At 43.3% G+C, this 24,875-nt stretch overlaps 1 protein-coding gene across 2 annotated transcripts in view; it reads left to right on the forward strand.

The window, feature by feature from the left end:
• The first annotated feature begins 355 nt into the window (after window positions 1-355).
• Window positions 356-24,875, forward strand: part of CRACD (capping protein inhibiting regulator of actin dynamics) — a 186,649-nt gene continuing 162,129 nt past the window's right edge. For both annotated transcript variants that reach the window (XM_075859937.1, XM_075859945.1), the window contains exon 1: window positions 356-562. The gene's annotated coding sequence lies outside the window, so the exon portion shown is untranslated. The remainder of the gene's footprint in view (window positions 563-24,875) is intronic.

The following is a 24,875-nucleotide window of genomic DNA, read 5'->3' on the forward strand; positions in this document are numbered from 1 at the left end:
ACTGTTTGTGTGTGCGTGTGCGTGTGCGTGTGCGTGTGCGTGTGCGTGTGTGTGTGTGTGTCTCCTGGTATATCTTATGTTGCTATATCTTATGTGTGCGACCATGTTTTTATCTGAATTATTGTGCCTATTTTGTAGCACATTGTACAGCGCCATAGAAGACTACGGTGCCATATAAATAAATAAATACCCCCTTTCATCACTTGTTTTGGTAACACAACCCTTTGTCTGCGATGATGGGAGTACCTGCCACTCCAGACACATGAATCTTCTTATTTTCATGTATGAGCACTGCACACATTATTCTCATGGGGATGAGTGAGGTACTTTCTGAGGTAAGAGGACTGTGAGAGTGCTAGTCCCTGGGCAGGCTGGCAGTGTGTGCCGGCTGGAGCTGTGCTAGGAGCATGTGACTGCTCTTCTTACATTGCCATGGTGTGGCAGCAAGCATCAGCTGTAAGGAGAGCAGCCATGGAGACTGCCTGACAGATACAGGCTTGAGACTATATACAGGCTGCAGTGGGAGACGGATAGGAGCAGACACCTCTCCTACAATCATACGGTAGGTTTGCTTTGTTCTGACAGGCAGATTTCCATTTTGTCTACATAGGTCTCTTCATGCAGAAACTGTATTGTGTGACCATGATTAGCCTTTTGCTATATATGAGGGATGTTTTGCTATAATCAGGTGGAAATTGAGCAATTGATTTTGCAGTATTTATTGATACCCCATCAGTAATGCACCCTATACATATCACCTTTCAATCCCCAGTATATAGATCATTTGTGTTGTACACTAGGTGCAACATTGCACATTCAGTCTACATGGGGTTAAATCCCAATAAGCTTCTGTAATACCATGTGTGATTAAATGGGTTCAATTCTAATATACAAGTGTGAAGGATTCTTTTCTGCGTATTCATTGCTGGGGCCCGCCTTACCTGGGGTGTATATTGTAGTACATCCATCTGTGATCGTGTCTGTATAAGGGATTTCCTGGGGCAAGAACTGGCTGCAGATGACAGCAGTGGTTTGCCGGTCAGCTCCAGGCATCCCTTATACATAATAGTAGTCTGGCCATTGCTTGGCTAACCTTGGAAACTGACATACTCTATTGTGTCTATGGCTTTGTTGTGACTCCCTGTTCTATTATACACGGGCTGGTTTGGTGTATTTGTTCTTTGCATCTTTTGTATACTCAGCAGAATTCTTGCATTGTCTATGCTGGATTCTTACGCTTTTGTGCTTAGACTAGGGGAACCCTTTATACAGCACTTGTCCTCTAAACGTACCCTTTTACTGTTTACAGCAGCCATTTCTGATCATTTATGCTTGCTTGGGCATTTCCATATGCAAGTCTGAAAAATCGCAAATTTTGTAGCCTTCAATTGTAAATTTAGCTTTTAATTTCATTGCCAATTGCGTTATCTGTTTCTGCCCCTACCTCTCACCTGTACCTCTGCCAATAGACGTCTGTTCTAGTACTTGGTGGCTGACATTAGACCAGATGTTAGATGTCATTCTTACTCAGTATAAACCATGATGCATTCCATTACAGAGGGCTTCCTTCACATGACTACTGGCTTGCCAGGGGTCCAAGGGATAAAATCTAGTGGAAGCAAACTAGGTAATCTTCATCTGCATATTGTCATTGTTATGTACTAAATGTTGTTATATTTCATTTATTCTATTTTGTAAAATAGAAATAGCTTCTTAAAGAGGTACTCCGCTCTAAAGAATGAGGGTAAAGGGAAGGAACACTAGATGTCTATGCACTTTTCATTTGTACAGTGTCCATCAGACTCTTTGTGAATTCAGAGGCATACGGAGGTACAGTAGAGGCCTCATGGACCGATACGGCAGCTCTACCCTATGGAGCCGTAAGTCGGCCTTGTTCATGAGCCTTAAACTATAGAGCAATATGTATGGACTAGGTGTTTGTAAATGAAAAATGCAACTCCTACAATAGAAATACCGAAGATCAGTACTCAGGGATCACATTTTAGTGAATTAAAGCACCAGAGGTTTATGTTACAAAATGCAGACATATTTTGCAGTCTATTTCTGGTTATAGAGGCCTGTATCTCCGAGAAGGAAACAAGATATTAAGTTTCCACCTGAGCTGTCTTGTACCTTGAAGATGAGTAATATAGATGTCCATATAAAGAGTTAAAAGAAACCTAGTATCAGCCTCCTTGCTTTGTGAAAATTTAATGCCTCCTCAATAATGGTTGGGAAACTGATCTGCAAGTGGGAGTGCTGAAGGGGGAAGGACAGATAGAAAGGGTAAGTGCTGTTTATGACTGCAGGGCGGCTAGTAAATATTCATCAGGTCATTTTCAATTCATTAACTTGTCATCCTGATCTGTGTGTTCCCCATATATAGCAATAAATAGGGGTTATTGTGCACGTTGTGTGAACTGTAGCTTGTTTTACTGGCTGCTGCAACTACTGTACGTTATATAGCATCATCAGTACTGTATGTGTTATGCAAATAGTGTTTTTTTATAGGGAATATTTTATTGTTAGATATCTTAAACAGTTAAAGCCAATTACTATCAATTTATTTTAAGCTACAGAAAACAGCTAATATATTCCAGTTATGGATGGATCTTGGGAGCATTACACAGAACAGTACAAACTTGAGATCATTTCTTGAATGCCATCTGTCATCAGTGAAAATACATTGTATAGGCCCTTCTCTGTCTTTTTGTAGGCGTTTATATTTTATCAGAAATAATCTATGTTGTTACCAGTCATAGACAGACAATGATCTGGGTCCCCAGGCCTCCTTGTCATCACTAGTGATCCAGTGATTTATGGTCCAATGTCTGGTGACTTCATCACACAGTTGCCTGGGAGTGCAAGTGACATCACCACAGTCTCACAGTTAAACCAGCTGAGCACCAAAAGCTTGGTGGAGCAAAAAGTATTCTGCTCCAAATGTTAGTCCAAGGTGGGGTCCGTCTTTCTCTGTTGGGGATGGTCCTTGTCACCTGCGTAGGGTAAAAGGAGGAGACTGCAAGATCTCGTAGTTATCAGTATCGCCACTATAGAACTATTTCTACATCCTTCTCCGCCTACTGCTGTAGACTCTAAGGGTATGTTCACACACTGTATCTTCAGGTGTATTTCGGGGGGCGTAAATGCCTCGGCATACGCCCGGAAAAACAATAGCTAAACACCTACACACATCTGCTCATTCAAATCAAAGGGGAAAAACAGTATTTTGTTCAGATAGGGCGTTTTTTACACCACCGTTTTAAAAGACGCTGCATAAAAAAAAAACACTGCGTAAAAAGGAGCAGGTCACTTAGTGTCAATAGAAAAACAGCTCCAAAAACATCTAGGAAAAAAACGTCTTCAGCTTCAAAAACGACTGAAAATCAGCAACTGTTTTCTCTGAAAACAGCGATTTAATTTTCAGCCATTTTTGATTCTGCGTGTGAACATACCCTTAGGAATTACCTGTTTGCTAGTGGATGTGTGGGGTAGAAAATGTCTTTGCTGATTGCATAGACTATAAATAGTATTCTATTAATCCCTATATTTATGTGGGTTTTTCCTGGGTTCTTTACTCTCCAAAACATACTATGATTTTATTCTAGTACAGTAACGTTACTAGATGTATTGAGGGGCCCTCCAATAAATTTCTGCCTATAATACAGTACTCCATACAGAAACTGTATTCCACTTATTGTGGGCTGCCTAGTTCTGTTTGGCATCCTGTATCTCACAGTTTGATATACGGCATTCACATAAAATATCTGTATACCACTATATTTATATACTGAGAGTCCGTATGCATGGCTCCATTGAAATGCATTACCACCATATTTGGGATTCATGTGATACAGATGCTAGATACAGTTGGAGTAAATTTCTGTTAAACAACGACTATGTGCACTCACATTATACTATATATACTGTGCATTAGCTGATCTCGGGGACCACAGCTATACGGACCACGCTGTTGTTTACATACAGCTTGTCCATTGGTACACACTTTGAACTCTTATTTTAGGAACAGATAACTAATAAAAGCATTTTCACAAAAAGTATAGCTGGCAGTCCCTTTTGTAAGATGCTATAGAGGTGTGCGCAGTATAACTACATAGGTATCAGACCACGGGCATGTACAAGTGGTGTAATCTTGGTTAGATTAACGTTTGCTAAAACATGAGCAGTAGCCAGCAGTAAACTACCACCGTGTTGTAACTCATTATTCACATTACTCATTTTAAAATGATGCTGCCTGGTATCATTGGCATTACTGCCTAATTTTATCTAAGGGTATGTGCACACGACCTATTTTCAGACATAATGGAGGCGTTTTACTCCTCGAAATACGCCTGAAAATACGGCTCCAATATGTCTGCAAACATCTGCCCATTGCTTGCAATAGGTCTTACGATGTTCTGTGCAGACGAGCTGTCATTTTACGCGTCGCTGTCAAAAGACGGCGCGTAAAATTACGCCTGCGTGACACTTCTTGGAACGTAATTGGAGCCGTTTTTCATTGACTCCATTGAAAAACACCTCCAATTACGTCCATAATGGACGCCGCGAAAAACGCGTGCACTTGTGAAAACGTCTGAAATTCGGGAGCTGTTTTCGCCTGAAAACAGCTCCGTAATTTCAGACGTATTTTGCGTTGCCGTGTGAACATACCCTAATTCTTACTCTGAATGCTAGCAAAGGTAAAGTTGATCTGCCACAATCTGAGACTTTAGAAGATGAAGGTACTAAGCTGAGGTGCACAAGCACCCTGAATACGTAGGTAGGTAAAGTGATGATTAATTTTAGTTAGGCGTCGTTGACATCAGCATTCGGCTCACCGTTCTGCTCCGTTAGAGGAGCAAAACAACTGAAGGACCGTAAGTGCCGGTTCCATTGACTCTAATGGGTTCTGTCTGGTTTTCATCGGGGTATCCATGGTTTTACTGGAAACAATAGGGCAGCATGCTGCGCTATTGTTTCCGGTATTCTCGGTCGGATCTGTGACGGAGCCTCCAACGCAGATGTGAACAAGGCCTAACAAATATTTGATAATTAGGAATTGGTACATTTATGTGACTTCTTTGCTCTATATTAGTCTCTGTTCAGCATCATGGCCGCTGTTTATAAGGTCATCTGACCGGTCCAAATATTAATTGCCACAGAACGGACCCTGCTGTTGTGGCAACCTATGATCTTGAACGTCGTATAATTTAAAGCAGGGGCAAATACCAATGCACATATTATGTACAACTAATCTTTATCTTATAATTTGAACAAATTCTCTAATTTGTAATATTATAGACAGAACTAACTCCGTTAAAAGAGGGAACATTTTTATATATAAAAAAATAATAATAATAATTTAACTTCGCTTCACTTTAAACCTATTCCAGCTAAAAGTTCATGCACATGGCTAAGCCTTGTGCACTGACCCTGTATGGGAGACCATGGGGTCCCTGTGGTTCTTTTTTTTTGTTATGGACCTGTAAGCATTTCCCCCTCCTGCCGTATGGTGTCTCCAGAGGGACAGTATTCTTTCTCAGAAGCAATGCCTCTATGAGGAGAATGCCTGCGAAATACGGCATGCTATGGATAAAATCAGAGCTACCCTGAGGTACAGTATGTCATGGGAAAAAAAGCTCCCTGAATGTATTTCTTATCACGAAAAAAGAACTACAAATAAGAGATATACATAGGAAGACCGGTGCAGATGATCAACGAGTCTGACCTGCAGTGGGTTAAAATGTTTCCTACAGTATTTCTGAATTCTGTAAATATACTGCTGTGTAAAGCGAAGCCATGCTGACTGTAACTGGGTATAACCTTTACATCAGTATCTGATCAATACTTCCTGGCCAGCACCTGATCACTTAATAAAAGCCATGTGAGATTTCTGCGTCACATGTACATCACTATGCTTTGGTGACCAGGTTAGAGCTACTGCAACCCATATCAGATAGTGATTGTCTGTTATCTGCCAATGTGTTAAATACAAGTGAATCAGACACTGCTTTTCATTGTGCAGTCTCTCAGTTTGGGGAGGGTCATCTACCTATTTAAATCTACAGGGGTGGTCTTGGAGCTTAAAGCCCTTTTACACGAGCCTATGATCGGGCAAACGACGTTCATACAGAAGATCGTTCCCAATCATTGCCCTGTGTAAACAATGCAACGCTGAGCCAATGAACGAACAAATGCTCATTCATTGGCTGATCTGCTCGTTTATGCGGTAAATAAAATGGTCGCTAGTCAGCAGCACATCTCACTGTGTAAACAGGGAGATATGCTGCCGACATCATAGGAATGTATGGGGATACATAACCGATCATAGCCTAACCCCATACATAACCAATCATTGCTCCTCATTTTCACAACCTGATATGGGATGGAAACTTTCATGCAATGATGTAACCCAGGGAAAAGATGCCAGTAAAGAGCTTGACAACTGTTTTTTGTTTAAATTAATATAAAACGGAAAAAATTAAGCAACTTTGCTAAATGCCTTAATTATAAAAATTCCTTTTGTTTTGTGTCTACAGATCCTATGTAGACCTGTGTCTGAACCGTGTCCATGGTAACAGACTACAAACAAGCTCTGCAGTCATAGTCTCTTCCACCTGTCCCCTGCTTCTAGCTAACAATGTATGGGGGACAGATGGAAAAGAGTATGACCATTACCATAGAGATTCATAGGTCTGCTTAGAGTAAACACAGACACAAAACGTAGGACCTAAGACTATTTGCAAAGTTGCTTCATTTTTTATTTAGATGCATTGAAACAGTAAAACAAGATTGTGAAGGTGTATTTTCATGAGGAGTCAAATATGGGCCCATTGTATTTGAGACCTCATCAACTCCTGCAATTGACTTCCATAGGATCACAGCCTCATCAGATGCCATAGTGTGGGTATACTAGGAGATGTCACACACCTCAAGAAACTGAGCATAAATATAGCAGCAGCCTTGCCGCCATCAACTGATCAGAACTGATCCAGCAGCAAATTCCTCTGATACCAGCTTGTTGACAGGAACATTATGGGGTTAAAGGAGATTGTCCCTTGGCATTAATTTGGCCAATCACTAAGTGTCTACCATGGCATTTATAAAGTAGTTTGTAAATGCATCACAGAAAAAGGTAAATGCATTTCTTAAAAAAATGAAATGACGTCATCAGTGTCTGATAAACATGTTTCCTAGATCTACCCACAAATCGTTTCTGCTAAAACATAGTTTAAATCTGTACAAAAAAACAGTGGCGCATTGAGGCCGGTTTTAAGGAGAGATTTTCTGTAGTATGACTGTTATATATATTTTTAAAGCATCTTGTTTTGTAAAGTAGGGTTCACTCAGGGCTATCGCATTGTAACATTTGCATAACTACCAAGGTAGCAGGTAAAATAGGTGCTATGGGTCCCAGCAGTTAAGGAGGCCCATCTCCACTCAGGTGAGGTCCATTTAGAGAATACTGTAGATGATTAAGAAAGGCGTGAAAACCAGTATAATTATAAGCTTCTCATGTCTAAATCATACTTGATGCTAAAGGTAATTATGTTGGATTGGGCCTCATTCCAAGTTTTGTTATGGGGCTCTGTTAGACTTCGTTCACATCTGCGTCAGGGCTCTCCATTCATGGGTTCCGTCGGACCTTTCCGTCAGGGGAACCCATGAACGGAGCCCTGACTGAAAGAAACGGAAACCATTGGTTTCCATTTGCATCACCATTGACTTCAATGGTGACGGATCCGGTGGTTTCCGTTTCCCACAGTTGTTTAAGGGTTCCGACGTTTTGACGGAATGAATAGCGCAGTCGACCACTGTATTGATTCCAACGGAACCCTTAAACAACGGTGACAAACGGAACCAATTTTCACCGGATACATCACCTCTGAAATCAATGGTGATGCAAATGGAAACCTATAGTTTCCATTGTTTCAGTCAGGGTTCCGTTCATGGGTTCCCCTGACGGAAATCTCAGACGGAACGACTGAACAGAGCCCTGACGCAGATGTGAATGAAGCCTTAGCCCGGATTCAAACGAGCATGTTTGGCCCGTGTTTGCCGCATTTCCTGGACCGAACACACTGCAGGGAACCGGGCTTCTAGCATCATAGTGATCTATGATGCTGGGTGTCCCGGTCTCTCCACGGACTACTGTCCAGTACTGAAAACATGATTACAGTACGGGACAGTTTTCCCACAGCAAGGCAGGGACTCTTAACATCATAGATAACTATGATGCTAGGAGCACGGTCCGGGAAATGTGTGTTCAGCCGACATACGGACCGTATATCACGGACCGAACACGCTCGAATCTGGCCTTACTGTGTTGTGGTTTGGCTTCTGTGACACCCCTGTTTATGCATTAAGTTTTGTCATCTGTGGTTTTGCAAATGATTTGAATCCTGCTGCGGTGATCTGAAACTGCACTATGCCCTATGTGTGGAATTAGTCAATACTGCGAACTAAAATACCTGCGTAAACACCAGACATGCTGTATTTACATGCAGTACTGCACAGCGGTATTTAATAGAACCAGTTCTAGGAACAGTGTCTCAACATCTTCACCGCGTCTCAAATGGTTTTTTTCCTCAGCATAATAGTGATTCATTGCCTACCTGTTAACTTCCTAATTGTATTGGAACTTTTTGCCATTGGCAAATGGAAAGTCCAACAGAAAAAAAAAAAAATTAACACTGTAATTATATATTAGGGATATGTCCATGCCATTGCTTTCTAACATAATACATAGTCGGTGGATGAAAATTCTGGATCTCCACAGACGTTTGAAGATGTGATGTTGTCATTGACATTGAGTGGAAGTACTGATAACAATTTGCCTGCCTTCCAGGTCGAAATAATGGAATCCTAGTTAATTCGGGTATCGTGCCTGATAAAACTCAAAAGGGCCTCAAACTTTTCTTTTCTTCTTGTAAACGTGGGGGATGAAGCAGTTGAACCCACACAGATCACACTTTCATGGCATATTCTAACGATATGCCATCAATCGTTGAAAGTGGCCGTCTGTATAATAGACTAAACAATACGGTGATGGATTTTTCTGGGGTCTAAACAGAAACCCCAATTTAATTTGTGTATGAAGCTTGTTTGATACTTGTTTGGTCCCCTGCGATACAAGTGTCATAGATGTAGCTGATGAAAGTCCCTCGAGGTACTTTTCTGCTGCTTCTGTTATACATTTGCTGCCCTCACACAAACAATTATCTTGTGCTTACTTTCAAGTGCTTTTTTTTCTCCTCTGTTTTACAAATGAAAATGTCAATGAAGAATCATTCTGCTTTATCTATGTACAGTAGGTTATTATTAAATTCTAGTATTATTGTACAGGATATGACATTCTAGTTCCGTGGAAGACCCATGAAATGAAAGATATTCTATAGTCCTTCTCTATTTTTGCTGTGTACTTGAATACAATCTATTGTTATCTGTAAGCAGCGTTTCAAGGGCAGCCCCGGTCTTCAATGGGATTACTAAGGTTACATTCACACGAGGGTATCAGATTCACGCGCGTGAATCTGGTCCATGTGTGTTGCGTTATGCATCAGTGTGCTTTGCGAGTGGCATGCGTTATTCACGCACTCGCAAAGCACATCTTTTTTTATTATTATTGTGCATCCGTGTGCGGTGCATGGTTTTCACGCACCCATTGACTTCGATGGGTGCGTAGGTACGTGAAAACGCACCAATATAGGACATGCAGTGCATTTCGCACTATATATATATATATATATATATATATATATATATACACACACTACTATTGTTCACATATAATTACAATAATTAGCTGGTCCAAAAGTTTACAGGTGCTGATGGGAGAACACAGGAGGAGTGGTAGTTTTTGTACCTTTTGGGTAGTGCTTATCTGCAAGTTGAGACTGCTAATATACTGATAACAATAAACTTCTCCCAGACGTATTTTCTTGGTCGCAAGGTATGTTTGCCAAACATTGAACACGGACACCTATAGGAGACCTACCGGGAGAATTTTTTTTAATAGAGACCCTTTAGAATAGAAAATGTGAAAACCGGTTTCCCATATTTTGCTTCTATGCTGAGATGTGATGGGTTGCAGTTATTGGCCCCCAGCATAATGGTGCTTTCCTGGGAGAATCTTATGACAACATTTCTTTAATTCAGTGTTGTCATGGTGACTCTGCGGGCATCCAAATCACAAAATACAACAATATCTTTGTGTCTATCAGTGAGTGTATGTAGGAACATCAGTGTATTTGATGATTTGGATCCACATGAGGTCTCCATGACACTGCACCTGACTCAGGATCACTACAAGAAATATTGTCATCAGAATCTCTTTTTAGTCTTTGGGCCTGTAAAGTGATCATATCTCCGGATCAAAGTAAGATACTGAAATCTGGTTTTCAAATATTAAAGGGCTTTTTTTTTACTTGAGTAAGTCTCCTTTAAATTAGAATTTAAAGGGGTTTTTCCATCAAAGACATTTATGACATATCCACAGGATATGTCATAAAAGTCCCATAGAAGCGGGTCCCAGAAACCCGCACCTATCTCTGGAATGGGGCCCCCTAAACTCCGTTCAACTGCTCTGTGCTCTGGCTGACTTGTGTGATTCCCGACCATGTAGAAGAAAACAGCATAGCTCAACCCACTACGCTGTTTCCATAAGTCCCATAGAACTAAATGGTAGTTACGGAAACAGTGTACCTTCCGTAACTGGCATTCACTACTATTGGACTTACGGAAACAGCGTAGCTCAGCGAGTGGCAGCTTTTTCCATAAAGACGTTAATAGAACTATGAATTTAGCTTTAGGCTGGATTCACATGAGCACATTACGTCCGTAATGGACGGAACGTATTTCGGCCGCAAGTCCCGGACCGAACACACTGCAGGGAGCCGGGCTCCTACCATCATAGTTATGTACGATGCTAGGAGTCCCTGCCTTGCTGCCAGACAACTGTCCCGTACTGAAAACATAATTACAGCACGGGACAGTTGTCCGGCAGCGAGGCAGGGACTCCTAGCATCGTACATAACTATGATGCTAGGAGCCCGGCTCCCTGCAGTGTGTTCGGTCCGGGACTTGCGGCCGAAATACGTTCCGTCTATTACGGACGTAATGTGCTCGTGTGAATCCAACCTTACATTGATAGAATGTCAGACTATTCATCCGCATGTTATAGCTGAGCAAAAACTGGGTCATGCACAATAACTGTGATTAACATTGATGCAAAATAGATGTGCTAAAGATGTAAAGGCTCCATGTGTTGTATTTAACATCAAATATCAACTTCATAATGTAATTCTACTGATGCTATTACACTAGAAGCTAAATGACCTCTGTTTATAGAGTCATGATCATACAAATGGTCTCCTAATATAAAATACCCAGTTTAGAACAAGAAATCTAGCGCTCTCTCCAGATTTGCACCTCAAACACACAGTTCAACAAATACTCATTTAAAAAATTCATTAGATATACCGTGTTACTTAATATCTTAATTGTGACAACCAGTCGTCTAGTGCCCCTTAAAGTGCCCATACACATTAAATGAAACTGGTCCAAACTCCCCGATTTCGGTAGTATCGTCCAATGATCTAGCCTGTATGGGTGCCATCCGTCGGGGAAAAGGATTCGGGATGTTGGATTTCAACATGCCCGAATCTGTATTCCCATTGGGGATATGCCCCTCCCCTGAGTTTGCATGTTTATGGGGGAGTCGGGAGAAATGACTGTCTATTAATGTCTATGGCCACCTTCACAAGTTCTATAATTTTTTTATTTATAATTTGTAGCTAAAAAAAAAATATACGGGGAAACTAGACGTGGCTTTAAATCAGAATTTACACGAAAAAAGAAAGAGAGGTTGTGATGCTGCAATTTGTAGATCTTCGATAAATGACCATGTCTAGTGTCCTTCTGTATGAAGAAAATTGGACCTTCACTTGTAAATGGGTTTTCTAAGTATCATGACAAATCATACATGGCAAATCACCATCTGACAGTCATTGCAGAGCTTTTAACCCTTCTTGTCTGGGTTACTGATTAGCTATACTTATAAACTGGTGTAGCAGTGCAGCTACTGGACAGTGCAGAAACTGTCCGGTTTTAAGCAACCAGGGAGTATGTACAGCAGAGAGGCTTTTCTCTCCTGTTGCTTGAGTGTAAAACCCGGAATAGGGCCCGGCTGGAGTGTGACGGAGAAGGGCAGCTTCCACTCCATACAGACAGTCCGTGTCTTGGGTTGTCTGATGAGCCTAGTTAGGCTTCACCTGAGATGGCTCTTTAATTCAGGTGTGTGCTGTTCACACAGGGCTCTCAGTCTGAGGAAGACAGGCATGCTAGCCTGTGAGAGTCACCACTGTGTTAGGTAAAGCTGTGAAGATTTTGAGGTACTGGGCACAAAGCTCAGGGTCTCTTAGTGAGAGACACTTAAATGTTTAGTTAGAGGCTGGACGGCCTAGGGTTTACTTTGTATAGTTTTGTTGTAACACTGCTTGCTGTGTTGAAAACAATAAAGATAGCTATGGCTGGTTTAAATCCTTATTCAACGTGTTGGAGTGAACTTTCTATGTGTGCCAACCATCTCACCCTGGAGATGGCGATCCTGTGAGCTAAGTGGTCCCCAAGTTGTCACACTGATTATAACACTGATTATAATCTTAAAATGACATTTCGTGGTGGTGCATGGACCATTGTTTTACAAGTTGAGATCCATGATACACTAGTTTGGGGGATAGCCCCTATTTCAGTGCCAATGTCATGCAGTCAAAAGTAGACAGCTGCTGTGTACACAACGAAACAGCATATGTAACCTGCCTATCTAACCCAAGGAGCATATCTAACCTGCCTATCTAACCCAAACAGCATGTCTAACCTTCCTATTTCACCCAAACAGCATGTCTAACCCATTGAGATTATAGCAACCTGTTGGCGTCCAGTGCCGTAACTACCGCGGTAGCAGTCATAGCGACTGCTACGGGGCCCGCGGCTTGAGGGGGCCTGTGCCGCAAGCCGACACCTCCCATATTCCCGGTGGCGTTGCTAGCAGTCGTTATGGGTGTTACAGCGGCAGCAATGCTAATACGGGGCCCGCGCCGCCGAGCCTCTAACATTTATGGGCCGGGCGACACAGGCCCTCTCATTCACGGGAGCGCTGCTAGCACAGGAGGGGGCCCCGGTGCTAGCGACAGTCTTGCAGTAATTGTACCTGCGACTATAGCACGCAGGTACAAATACATGCATCAGCGCTGGATAGCCGGGCACGTTCTGTGCCCGACCATTCAGCGCCTTACAATGACGCTGATTGGGGGGGGGCAAAATAAATTGCCCCGCCAATCAGCGCCTTTCAACGACGCAAGGGGCGCGATGACGTCATTGCACCGATTCCGTAATTGAAAGGTGCTGATTGACAGGGTAAGTCATTCTGCCCTGCTAATCAGTGCCTTTGAACGACGCGCCGAAGAAGAGAGCAGATCTGCATTGCCACCGGACAGCGTGGGGACGGGATCAGGGTGAGTATGTAAAGTTTTTGTTTTTTTCTACTAAAACTGAGTGGCGTTCTCTACAGTTGGGGGCTCTATCTACAGGGGGGTCTATATGTGGGGATGTGGGCCACTACACACAGGGGGGTCTATATAAAGTGGGAGTCTATATGTGGGGATGTGGGCCACTATATACAGAGGGGGGTCTATATGTGGGCCACTATCTACAGGGGGGTCTATATGTGGGGATGTGGGTCACTATCTACAGGGGGGTCTATATGTGGTGCACTATATACATGGGGAGCTATATGTGGGACACTATATACAGGGGTGGGCTATATGTAGAGCACTATCTATAGGGGTGGGCTTTATGTGGGACACTATATACAGGGGTGGGTTACCTGTGGGGCACTAGCTACAGGGGGGCTATATGTAGGGTACTGTCTACAGGACTGGGCTATATGTAGGGCACTGTCTACATGGGTGGGCTATATGTGGGGCACTCTATACAGGGGGAGCTATATGTGGGACACTATATACAAGGGTGGGCTATATGTAGAGCACTATCTATAGGGGAGCTATTTGTAGGGCACTATAGGGGTGGGCTATATGTGGGACACTATATACAGGGGTGAGTCACCTGTGTGGCACGAGCTACAGGGGGGCTATATGTAGGGTACTGTCTACAGGGGTGGGCTATATGTAGAGCACTGTCTACATGGGTGGGCTATATGTAGGACACTATACAGGGGGAGCTATATGTGAGGTACTATCTACAGAGGTGGGGTATATGTGGAGCACTATCTATTGGGGAAGCTATATGTACGTTGGCTCGGTAGTTAGCACTATTGCCTTTCAGCTCTGGAGTCCATATGTGGGCACTATCTACAGGGGCTTCTATGTAGGGCACTATCTACAGAGGCTCTATGGGGCTCAATATCTACAGGCGGCTATGCGGGCACTATTTACAGGGGGCACTGTATGTGTGGGACACAGTGTATGGCGCTATTATATATAGAGGTGTTGAGAATTTAACTTCGTTTATAGGTGCAGAAATGTTTTAAAAGTGAGAAGTTGAAGACATCTGAGTGGAAAACTTTAGAAATGGGTCATGGCCGGGAGAAATCCAACATAGAGGTCTGGACCGGAGGGCGAAGAAAAGAACTAGAATCTGAGACGTCACCGGTGAGTCACTTAATGTAAATATTTATTCTGCCTCGAATCAGTACTGTAGTCACTGTATGATCTGCAGCGAGATGATGGGTGGTATGATTTTTTTTTTTGTAAAACTGCATCTCCCAGCATATCCTTACTATTGTTCGGGCCATGCTGGTAGCTGTAGTTTTACGCCGTACAAACCTATACGGCAAGATTTGCACTAAATTGAGCTGTATTTGTTCTGGGGTGGTATATATGTACTGAACTTTGTTCTGGTGCTGTATATATGTATTAGATTGTTCTGGTGCTGTATATATGTAATGAGCTTTGTTCTGGTGCTGTATATATGTAATGAGCTTGGTTCTGGGGATGTATATATGTACTGAGCTTGGTCCTGGTGCTGTATTTATGTACTGAGCTTTCTTCTGGTGCTGTATGTATGTACTGAGCTTTGTTCTAGTGCTGTATTTATGTACTGAGCTTTGTTCTGGTGCTGTATATATGTACTGATCTTGGTTCTGGGGATGTATATATGTACTGAGCTTGGTTCTGGTGCTGTATTTATGTACTGATCTTTCTTCTGGTATTGTATATATGTACTGAGCTTGGTTCTAGTGCTGTATTTATGTACTGACTTTTGTTCTGGTGCTGTATATATGTACTGAGCTTGGTTCTGGTGCTGTATATATGTATGAGCTTGGTTCTGGAGCTGTAATTATATAGGACACATTCTATAATAACAAAATTGCAGGGCAGATGGTATTTGTAAAGGATCTGCCAGACACAGCTTCTGTGTAGACGCCTGTGGTTAGTCAGTCTGCACCTGCTCCTAAGTCTGGTCGAGTGACCCCTCCTTCTACCAATCAGGCTGGGAGACAGAGGAGTGGGAGAGCCTATCGCAGCCTGGCCAAACGGAGCTAGCTCCCGCCCTCTATTTATACCTTCACTTCCTGCTCCTCCAGTGCCTGTGATTCTGTCTGTTTCCTGGCTCTGCTGCTGCTGCTTGTACTTTTGTAGACCCTGGCTTGCTGACTACTCTCCTGCTCTGCGTTTGGTACCTCGTGCACTCCTGGTTTGACTCGTCTCGTTCACTACTCTCCTGCTCTGCGTTTGGTACCTCGTACACTCCTGGTTTGACTCGGCTCATTCACTACTCTCCTGCTCTGCGTTTGGTACCTCGTACACTCCTGGTTTGACTCGCCTCGTTCACTACTCTTGTTGCTCACGGCGTTGCCGTGGGCAACTGCCCCGTTCCCCTAGCTTCTGTGTACCCTTGTCTGTTTGTCTGTCGTGCACATAGTGAGCGTGGGGGCCGTCGCCCAGTTGTGCGCCGTCGCCTGGGACGGGCCATTGCAAGTAGGCAGGAACTGAGTGGCGGGTAGATTAGGGCTCACCTGTCTGTCTCCCTACCCCGGCATTACATATATGAGCCTGAGAGCAGAAAAAAAAATTTGCGCCTTAAAGTCCCGTCCAAAAAGTTTGCTCCCCGGTATATAGGGCTGTACAAGGTCATTGAAGTCCTTAACCCTGTCTCCTTCCGACTGGAGTTACCCCCGTCTTTTCGAATACACTACGTGTTTCATGCCTCCCTCCTGAAACGCTGCTCCCCGTCCTTGGCTCCCTCGAGGAAACCTCCGGTCCCTGTTCTCACCCCTGAAGGGGTAGAATTCGAGGTGGCCAAGATTGTGGACAGCAGGATGGTCCAAGGCTCTCTCCAGTACCTGGTCCATTGGAAAGGATACGGGCCTGAGGAGAGGACTTGGGTACCCGCCCGGGATGTTCACGCTGCAGTATTGCTCAGGAGGTTCCATCTTCAGTTCCCCAATAAGCCAGGGCCACCTAGAAAGAGTCCAGTGGCCCCTCATAAAAGGGGGGGGTACTGTAAAGGATCTGCCAGACACAGCTTCTGTGTCGACGCCCGTGGTTAGTCAGTCTGCACCTGCTCCTAAGTCTGGTCGAGTGACCCCTCCTTCTACCAATCAGGCTGGGAGGCTGAGGAGTGGGAGAGCCTATCACAGCCTGGCCAGACGGAGCTAGCTCCCGCCCTCTGTCTATTTATACCTTCACTTCCTGCTCCTCCAGTGCCTGTGATTTTGTCTGTTTCCTGGCTCTGCTGCTGCTGCTTGTACTTTTGTCCTCTGCTCCATATAGACCCTGGCTTGCTGACTACTCTCCTGCTCTGCGTTTGGTACCTCGTGCACTCCTGGTTTGACTCGACTCGTTCACTACTCTCCTGCTCTGCGTTTGGTACCTCGTACACTCCTGCTTTGACTCGGCTCGTTCACTACTCTCCTGCTCTGCGTTTGGTGCCTCATACTCTCCTGGTTTGACTCGGCTCATTCACTACTCTTGTTGCTCACGGTGTTGCCTTGGGCAACTGCCCCATTCCCCTAGCTTCTGTGTACCCTTGTCTGTTTGTCTGTCGTGCACATAGTGAGCGTGGGGACCGTCGCCAAGTTGTGCGCGGTCGCCTGGGACAGGCCGTTGCAAGTAGGCAGGGACTGAGTGGCGGGTAGATTAGGGCTCACCTGTCTGTCTCCCTACCCCGGCATTACAGTATTGTTCTCAATTCATTGTATATTTCATGGGAACCTGTCTGGTAGTTTTAACCCCTTGAACCACCAGCATGTGGTAATAAATGATCTAACAATATTTCCAAATCTATGTTTGATGCTTTTTTGGTTTGTTGGTATTGTCACTTTGGAGTTACAAAGTTATTACATTTTGACTTCCAAATTGCAATAGATAAATAGTATTCACTTGTTATTGCCGTTATCTATATCGCATACAGGTGTGCTACAGTAGCAAGTTCCAAGATAACGTCAGAAAAATAAGCTTTAATGTAAACATGACAAGTTCTGCATGGAGACTTTGACCAGAGGAGGATCAGCGTGATGTAAGAGAGTACAATCCACATATGATCACTGAGTGATGAACAAGCTTGGTGGTTTGCAGGGAGTATATTGTTATATCAGTGTAATATGCACAGGTTTACTTCTGCCTGTGCAGTTTTGCTTTGGTATTCATTTTCGAGTCTGAAAGTTGTGATCACAGTACAATGGAAAAATAATAAAAGAAATCCCCCAGCAGGAATAATGTCTCTCCCCCAGTCCATCTTTCTAGCCGCTTTAAGAACTAAAATCTACACTTCAATGCTGGGAAGCAGCATCCATCCTTCTCCTCCTATTAATAACCCTATTAGGGCTGTCAGGATCTAGGGGTATGTGGACCCACTACGTAGCGGAGTGGCAGCTGGCCAAGTCACAGTCTATGCAAAGTTCGTAGCACAAGGGTCCCTGAGATAGTCCAGAAAGTCGCGGAGGCTTTGGCACAGATAGGGCTTGACGTGGCAGATAGCGCCAGACGTGGCGGATGATACCAGGAGGGGCAGGTGTCACCAGACGTGGTGTATAACAGCTTGTATAGCAGATGACACAACACGACTCCAACACTAGAAGGATTCAGGAACAAACACAGCACAGGATACAGGTAGCAGGGCACGGGAACACTGGGAGGAGGATACAACTAAGGGACCATTTGCAATACGAACATGGGTAGACAACAACAATGCTCAAGCAAGGAGTGGAAGGGCGTAGTCCTTTTTATAGTCCAGGGTTATCTCCGGATAGGTTAGCGAAACTTTAGTGAGTGCATGCACTGGACCTTTAAGACCGGGGACGAGTGCGTGCACCCTATTACACAGTCCAGGATGGAAAGGCCACGCAAGCTGGCGTCTCCAGGGAGGCAGACGGCCAGGAGGCTGCAGTTGGGGCCATTCGCTGATGGACAGCGGTCCGCGGCCGCAGTCGTAACAAGAACATAGAGATGTCAAAGAGGGGGGTCCCTTGATTAATACAGCCATGCATTACATGGTTGGCCTTTCACTTGAATAGGCGCCATGTAATACTACAGTTCCTCTCCAGCCTCTGCCGGCGGAATTCTAAATGAGGGTTTATCAACTTTTTACAACCCCCTTTAATAAGCTGTATTACTGCCTCCTGATGATTACAATAGGGAACTCAGATTTTTACTGGACTTCATGGGCCACTCCTTTAAGCAGACAGCTATGCATTTAATCAGAGCATGTGTACTGTGTTTATTTCCAGTTCCATTCTTTCTATTCTGTTATACTGGCAATTTTGCTAACTATAAATGTAGATTAAGTTGGTGCCAGGGCGGAAGCTGGAATTCTACATATAGATGTGCAGAATTGAGAGAAATTTGAGCCTTTGAAGCAGGAAGTCATGTAACAGGAGGGAAACTATAATTTGCAGTAATGCTCAAAGACTTTACATTACAGTTGGTATAAAGGAATGATTCTGACATTGACCATCGCAATCTCAAACTGATAAAAAAAAAAAGCCAATTGACCAGGTTGTCTATTTTTCTAATGCCTGTAACTAAGGAAGGCATAGAGTAAAGGGTGTTTTACACAGGACGATTATCGGGCAGACGAGCGTTAATGTAACACTCATTGCCAATAATTGCCCTGTGTAAACGGGTACGATCAGCAGATGACCGAGCAGACACTCGATCATCTGCTGGTCGTAGCATTTCAAAAAAGTAAAAGATTTATCATCGGCAGCACATCTCCCTGTGTAAAGAGGGAGACGTGCTGCTGACATGATAATATTGGATGGGGACGAGCGATCGGAGTAACGACCGCTCGTCCCCATCCATAGCTCCGTGTAACAGGAGCAAGCGAGCACCGATCAATGTCTGATTGATCGGTGCTCGCTGCACCAGCTGCTTATCGGCCATTGTAAAATGGCCTTTACAGTTTCATGGGTGAACCTATGGGGATATTTTAGGTAATTGTATAACTTGCAATTACCTTATATAGTCTTATTATCATAATCAATCTCTTTAACCTGTTTCCGTTTAGTGCCATAATTGTATGGCATTGACCAGATTTAGTTTACACAAAGTGCCATACTATTACTGCACTGACGTGACTCTGGCATTGTAAAGCTCCTGACATCACTGTCCATATATGGACAGTGATGTCTGGAGCTTCCCCAGGGCCGGAGTACCTGGCCAGAGCACTTACAAAGCTGTAGCGGGGACTCTGGTATTTAAAGCTCCTGACATCACTGTCCATATGTGGACAGTAACATCTGGAGCTTCCCCAGGGCTGTACTCCCGCCCTGCCGGAGGGTTCGTGCGATGTATCCCACTGTGCGGAAGGAAAAAACTTAATGTGAAGGGGGCCTAAGTTGAATGGTGTAAAAAAAATAAAAACTATGCCAAAGTTAGTTTGGTCTGTAATTTTTCCAATTTTATAAATTTTTAAAAATTGAATGATGAAAAGGTGTGTCCCAAAAATGTGCCCTAACAAAGTACAACATGTCCCGCAAAAAATGAGGTCCATACAGCCATGTCAAAGTAAAAAAAAAAGTCAAACAAGAAAAATGTTCAGGTACTAAAGGCCGACCTGGATGGGTGATCCGGACTGTCTTCAGCTTTTAATGGCTTTGCAATGCAATTGTTGTCATTTTAATTCCCCGCCAACATGCAAGCTTAATATCAGATCACTACTGCGTGTTAAGGGAGCAATTCTGATAAAACAAATTTGCTGTACTGGAAGAAAAGCTATGTCTGCAAAGCCCTAATATATTCCTTTTTTATATATCATAAACTTCTCTGTGAACATTACATACCATATAAACAGTTCTGCCGACGTTATCTTAGATGCATGGCCACCTGAAGACGTATAAATCAGTGTTACGTATGATTGATGTAATGACAGCTTTAGTGTCAGAAGACAAAATGCCACATAAAGGTCATACAGTTTTCATTCACTTGCCCTTTGAGATAGTGAAGACGCAGAAACTGATAACCACCATGACAATGCAGAATATCACTTGGGTTGTGAGCACATCTTGCAGTTCTCATTGATGCGATCCGACAGATATAGGAAATAATTAGCTGGTTTTAAGTGCATAGAAATTGCCATGATAGCTATAAAATTGATTAAACAACGTAAACCTTGTTTTATGAGGCCAATGTTGTTCAGCGCAAACATGAAATAAATATAGGTTACATACGCATGTATTAGCTCATCTTTACACAACATTGAGTAATTAACATTGAGGCCTTTATAATTTACATTATTTAAAGTGCTCATGAAAAGTAGTCATCAAAAAAACGTGAAATGAAAAAACGCTATGCTATAGATATCGCTGTTCCTATGATCAACAGAGATGCCCATGTATAAGGTTGGTACCACTATACTGGCTTTCTGGTAGGAATTTGTGTATTCATCACTGAAAATTCCAGGCAAAATAAAGCAAAGCTTAAAGGGGTTTTCCAGTCCCAAAAAAATGAAGTATAGTAGCGGTTCACATGATTACAGCCTTCTCCCATTCAAGTGAATAGGAGAAGACTGTAATACTGTAAACCGCCACTACAAATCTGTCGACGATTCACAATGAGCAAGTAGAAATGAAGGGGAAACTGTGCTTGTATGAGCGCTGCGGCCCATTCAAAGCAGCCGATCGATGGGGTGCCCTAACCGAGGAGTTGAACCCTAACCGATCACATATTAATGGCCTATTGTCACACACTCCCTTCCTGCAGCTTCCTCGGTATCCAGGACGTCGAGGGTTACTGGCTCGGGCTGACAGACTGAGGCAGCCTGCAGTCAATAGGAGCTAGGGAGCGTCAGGCCAATGAAGGCCTGGCTGATGTTCCTGAGCTCCCGCCCTCTCCTTATTTAGTTCAGCCTGGGGGCAGTAGGCCTTTGCCTGTAATTAGTGTTTCCTAGCCCTGTACTTTCCCTAGTTACAGACTCCCCTGAGCGACTTGCATTTTACTCCTTTGTTACCCCTGACCCCGGCTTGACTCCTGACTTTTCTTTGCCTTGACTTTTGTTTTGCCGCACCCTCCCGGTTTGACCCTGCTTGCCTGATTCCGCCTTTTTCGCCCGGACTTGTCCGTGGCGCAATTGCCCTGCCTCTCCCTTTGTGTACTTCCCAAGTGACCCTTTGTTGTTTCGAACTGTGTCTGTCTTATCTGTTTGTCAGTTGCACTTGTACGAGTATAGGGAACGCCGCCCAGTTGTGCGCCATCGTTTAGGTCGGGTCGTACAAGTAGATAGGGACAGAGGTTTGGGAAGAAAAGGAACCTCACTGTTACCCGTGTATTTGTTCATGACACCTATCCTGAGAATAAGATATCAATTTTTTGGGACAGGAAACCCCCTATAATTAAATAATGTCAACCAGAACCTCTTCTTATTTCTGTCACTTGGCACCATTTTTGTTTTCTTTTGGTAAACCACGCTAGTAATTGTGGCCTATAGAGCTTCATGTTGTTATTATTTCCACAGCTCTTCTCCTGGTATACTTGGTCATGCTCAACTACAAACTCTGTACACAAGATTCTTTATATTCTCCTCCCTGCTCTCGTCACTCATTTGAAGGGCCTATTATGGGATCTGCAGGTCCTGTATCCTGCTTAGCCCAGGCAGAGCTTCATTCACCCATTAGAGTGATAATAAATCTTCTTTTCTCTCAAATATTTTGCCTATGAGAAAGCACAGTGGCTATCTGTGAGTAAAGATGATATAGAGAATGGGGGAGCAGCGCAACCATACCTGTGGTGATGGTCATGCAGGTTGCATAAATGAAAATATAGCACTGTCAGCAGTTTTGAGGGGTCAAAACTCTTCACGGATTCCCTTTAAAGGCTTCTCTAGGGTTAGACATTTGCAGACAAGCAAACTGACCCTCCGACAGGCTGAAAAATGCATCTACAGCTTCTAGTATAAACAATGCACTAAAAAGCCTCAGAAAGGTGATGAATAGGTAAATAGCTACAGTAATTTAAATATTATTGGTGATGACATGCCTAAATGACCATATTCAGACATTTAGGCTGCTTTGTCAGTGTGCCTAGAACTCCTCTTCAAATAATATAAATATATATGTATGACACAAAAGTACAATTTCTATGTACAATGTACCTCTGGTTTTTGAAAACTTCTGTTAAACATAAAAACTCAGAAATGTTGGTTCTAGAGGACCATCATTTGCCCTTTAATGGACACCATCAAGTATCAATGTGGTTTCCATGACTGACTATACATCCCAGCAGAAATCCACTTGTCTGTGGGGTACCTGCAATGTTAAAAGGTGTTGTCCAACTGGCTAATATAATGTCGGCTCCACTAATAGTTTGTTTTCTATTCTGACCATGACGATTTCCACAATGCCCAATGAGATTTCAAAAGGAAGTGATAAGAATTGAGACTATAGTAAGTGGTTACGCTGATGTTTGATAGAAGAGTCACAACAATGGAGATCACGGAGCTGCCCCTGTTGTTGACCAGAAATAAAATTCTACAACAGGACAAGTTTGTTGTGGACTTTAGTGGGGACATCCTACCTCCAGCACCTGGAAACCCACCAATCTGCAAATTTGTACAAAAGAAGACATTTCCAGACAATTGTGGGGGATTTTCTTGATAGGGCTGATCACAGTGGTGTCCAGCTTCTCCCACCCCTGGCAATCACCAGGGGAAGCCTTATCTAGGCATACGTTTCCCTTGCAGCATTACATGGCCATTCTGGCTCATTGCAGGATGTCCCGAGCAGGGGACCTCCCTATGTGACATCTGGCAACCCCCCTTAATCTCCCACAATTTCAGGATTCAAATGTTAGGAGGTATGGTGGTTTCAAACAAACCCCCTCTTCACATTGATAAGCCCTGGCTAGTCCACCAAGTGGTAAATGCCACTTGTGTCTATCGTGCACACGGTGCCTATTTTACCTGGAAAACAAAGTATCTTTAGGGCTAATGATAAGATTACACTTGACGGAGTCATATTTATTACAATAGAATTGTAAAATATCTCATATCCATGTATTTTGCATATTACAGTTTATTAAATTCTCACTAAAATGTCATTGAGCTTAGAGAAAAACTCCCTGGATAGTTGTTGTACTAAAGGCCTTGTCTCTCCCTTCTAGTAATAACTTTTAGATTCCCAATTAACTAGAAGCACCATCTTTATAGCCTTAAGATTATTTACTATGCTGTTAATAATATGAAACCTAGTCTTTTTATGTCACCAATATATTTGTTTTATGCACATATAAAAAAATAATGGATTGTGGAAGGAAAACAGAATACCTCGATATAACCCGTGCAATCACAAAGAAAACATATGAACCCGATGTTCCCCATGCTTCTGGTTAGATTCGAGCCCCGGAGCCCATGGGCTGTGGAAACTAGCGCCGATCAACGACACAACTCATGGATCGGCGCTCGTTTGCTCCTATCACACGGAGAAATTATTGGATAGTTATAGGGACCAGCGCTCGTTACTACGATCGCTGGTCCCTATGTATTTTCATCATGTCGACAGCACATCTCCCTGATTACACAGGGAGAAGTGCTGCCGACAACGATGATTTTTACTTCTGCATAAAGTAGCAGATCAGCCGATGAACAAGCATTTGCTCGTTGATCGGCTGATCTTTGCCCTGATTACACAGGGCAATAATCGGGAACGATAATTCATATGAATGCTCATTTGCCCGATCATTGGCCCGTGTAATAGGGCCTTAAACCAGCACGCATCCCTGTTATACTAGTCCTTCTCAATGAATTAGAATATCATCAAAAAGTTAATTTATTTGAGTAATTCAATTCAAAAAGGGAAACGCATATATTATAAAGATTTATTACCCCCAGAGTGATCTATTTCCACCATTTTCTTCTTTTAAAGTTCATGATTATGGCTAACCGTTAATGATGTCTGGTACTTTAAGGTACTGCTTTAAGGTAAGTTCACATGAGACGGATACGCTGCGTAAAGGTACACAGGGTTTCCGCCCCGGAGGCCGCAGGGAATTCCGCGCGATAAACCGCACCAAATTGTGGTTGGCTGCAGCGGTCACATGGGCTGAAACGTCATGCTAAGTATAAGGTGTTTTGTTTTTTTCTAAGTTGCGATTTTTGTGGCGTAATCGCTGTGATTCCGTCGCAACACGTGACTATTTGTTGTTGCTTTTAGATCCCCATTGAATTCAATGGGGAAAACCCACAAAGAAATACCAGCGATTCCGCAACCACAATTGACATGCTGCGGCTTAAAAAAAACGTGCCACAGGTCAATTTGTGTGCGGTATCTCCGCATATCATGTACGCAGCGTGTGGATGAGATTTCTTGAAATCTCATTCACTCCTCTGTTACTGTATTAGGCTGCGGACTTATCACAACTAAT

Source organism: Rhinoderma darwinii, chromosome 1 (genome assembly GCF_050947455.1).
Source record: "Rhinoderma darwinii isolate aRhiDar2 chromosome 1, aRhiDar2.hap1, whole genome shotgun sequence".
NCBI lineage: Eukaryota > Metazoa > Chordata > Amphibia > Anura > Rhinodermatidae > Rhinoderma > Rhinoderma darwinii.